The sequence below is a fragment of the Alligator sinensis genome, unplaced genomic scaffold (genome assembly GCF_000455745.1).
Source record: "Alligator sinensis unplaced genomic scaffold, ASM45574v1 scaffold592_1, whole genome shotgun sequence".
Lineage (NCBI taxonomy): Eukaryota > Metazoa > Chordata > Crocodylia > Alligatoridae > Alligator > Alligator sinensis.
The window spans coordinates 271,525-274,035 of NW_005842214.1; positions in this window are offsets into that span (position 1 = coordinate 271,525).

Genomic DNA, 2,511 nt, shown 5'->3' on the forward strand with positions numbered 1-2,511 from the left:
TTCAAGAGGGATGCGGATAACCTGGAGAGGGTCCAGAGAAGGGCCACTCGTATGGTTAAGGGCCTGCAGACCAAGCCCTACGACGAGAGACTAGAGAAACTGGACCATTTCAGCCTCCGCAAGAGAATTTTGAGAGGCGACCTTGTGGGTGCCTATAAGTTCATCACGGGGGCAGAGAAGGGAATTGGTGAGTATTTATTCATCAAAGCACCCCCGGGGGTTACAAGAAATAGTGGCCACAAGCTAGCAGAGAGCAGATTTAGATTGGACATTAGGAAGAACTTCTTCACAGTTCGAGTGGCCAAGGTCTGGAACGGGCTCCCAAGGGAGGTGGTGCTCTCCCCTACCCTGGGGGTCTTCAAGAGGAGGTTAGATGGGTATCTAGCTGGGGTCATCTAGACCCAGAACTCTTTCCTGCTTATGCAGGGGGTTGGACTCGATGATCTATTGAGGTCCCTTCCGACCCTAACATCTATGAATCTATGGCCTTAAGACCTCTTGACCTCACAGAGATGTAAGTGGAGACCAGGAAGGGTTAGAAGTGCAGTTAGCCCAGTAACAGTGATGATGTTTTGTGGCAGATGTAGACCTGTTCTGTAATAATTCAGGAAATATTGATGATTCAGTTCCAGAATAAAAGATTTTTAAATTCTGTTAACAAGTTATCATCTTGCTTCATAAAAGTGATTCCTGCATACAAAGAGTAAGTAAAGAGTCTTTGTTTCCTTCATGTTTAAAGATCCTAGGGAAATGTTTGGCAGTCTAGGTTGGTGACACCTGGGTTTAAACCCTCATTTAAAAGAATCTGCACTAGCCCAAGTGAGTCACACTCTAACGTGGTCACAGGTGGAAGGTGGTTCCCCCCTCCCCCCCTACACGCTTGATTGCCAATACGGTTGCCTGAAAGACAGGCACTCTGACTTCCCGCCCATTTCCGGATTCCCCCCCAATTCCCTGGGATTGAAATATGAGACAAGGGTCGTGTTCCACGCTGAGATGCACTTGGTTAGTCTCCTATTGCACTTGACCTATTTTTAGAGAGAACACTCGCTAGCAAAGAATAAGGCTTCATTGAGTACTCTCATACCAACTGTCTTCCCATTTTGCCTGAAGGTGATCTGGAGCTTTGGAGAAAACATTATTCTAATCTTTACTTGTCCTGGGTGTCTGATTTCCTGATTTCTGAGTATGCTGTGAGTGTGAGAGAGGATAAAGCAGTTAGTGAGGGATGCTGAGGGTGAAATTCCAACCCCATTGAAATCTGTGGTAAAATTCCTTTTGATTGCAGTAAGCCTGGAATTTCATCCTGTGTATTTATAAAGGCGGTGGAGAGAAGAGAGAGGAGGGCAAATCCTGTCCTTCTAGAGTTAGTTCTTTGATACCAGTTGTCTGAAATTATAATTGTGTAAAGCATTCAAGCCTGATTCCCAGTGTGGGATAGAGGTCCTCTAGTAACTGTATAGGAATGCAGTGTCCTCTGCTTGCAAATTTGTCAGCATAAGGTAATCTGGGATTTGTAAAATGCATTATTAAAATTTAAAGGTCTCAAGCCACATCACATTAGATTGCTGAAGGTCCTAAAGCTATTTTATGTGTAGGCTTGGGGCAACTGAAGTGTATGTAACTGTAGAACAGACTCCAGTACATAAAGCAAAGCGATGGTTATGTTATCCAAATGCCTTCAGTTCACATCAATGACTAGTATGATCAGATGTTAGCCAGAGACAGTGACTGATTTAACAATGTATACTGGGGCAAAGGAGCATTTTCAGAATAAAATCGTCTGTAATAAGTTACGAAAACTAATCTCAGATTTTAACTCCCGAAGATAACAATACTTTAGGAATAGAGTAGTCTAGGTTGCACCATGTAGAGTTCTCAGTGTTATTGGTAATTCCCTTTCAGCTTTTTACTAAGCCCTGATACACCACCATCCTGATATTTTATAGCTGTATCAGCACCAATACCAATCTCTGTCTCTGTTTTTCTCTCCTCTCTCTATATTTCTCTAAAAATAATTCACAAATTATGGAGTTAACTGCATTAGCACTTGGTTCCCTTGCTATTGGGAGATACCACCTTAGCACATGGCTGGGCCTAGGGTGAGTTTGAATCAGCCAAGTGGGGGAACAGATGATGCTGAAATCTAAGTCCCATCCACTTTTCTCTGCCTCCTAGATTGTTGCTCTATGGGAAAGTGAATCTGGAAGTGCTGCTGTGTTTCCCACTGGAGCAGCATGGAAAGCTGAGAAGTTGCTGTGTATTATTAGACAAGATAGTAGAATAACTGGAGCTGAGTGATGGTGACTTTGAAGAGTGCACAGAGGCAGGACAACTTGAGAACGTGGAGACAAAGAGCAGCAAGTTGTGTCTTCCTAGGCAATGGCAAATTCTCAGCAAACAATAGTTTGTAATGCATTTTCCTTTGCTGTCACTTTTCAGTGTTGTTGCTTTCTGCTTGGTGAGAGCTGCCAATCAGTTTTGGAGAGGAAAGGGAAAAACTTGTCTCTT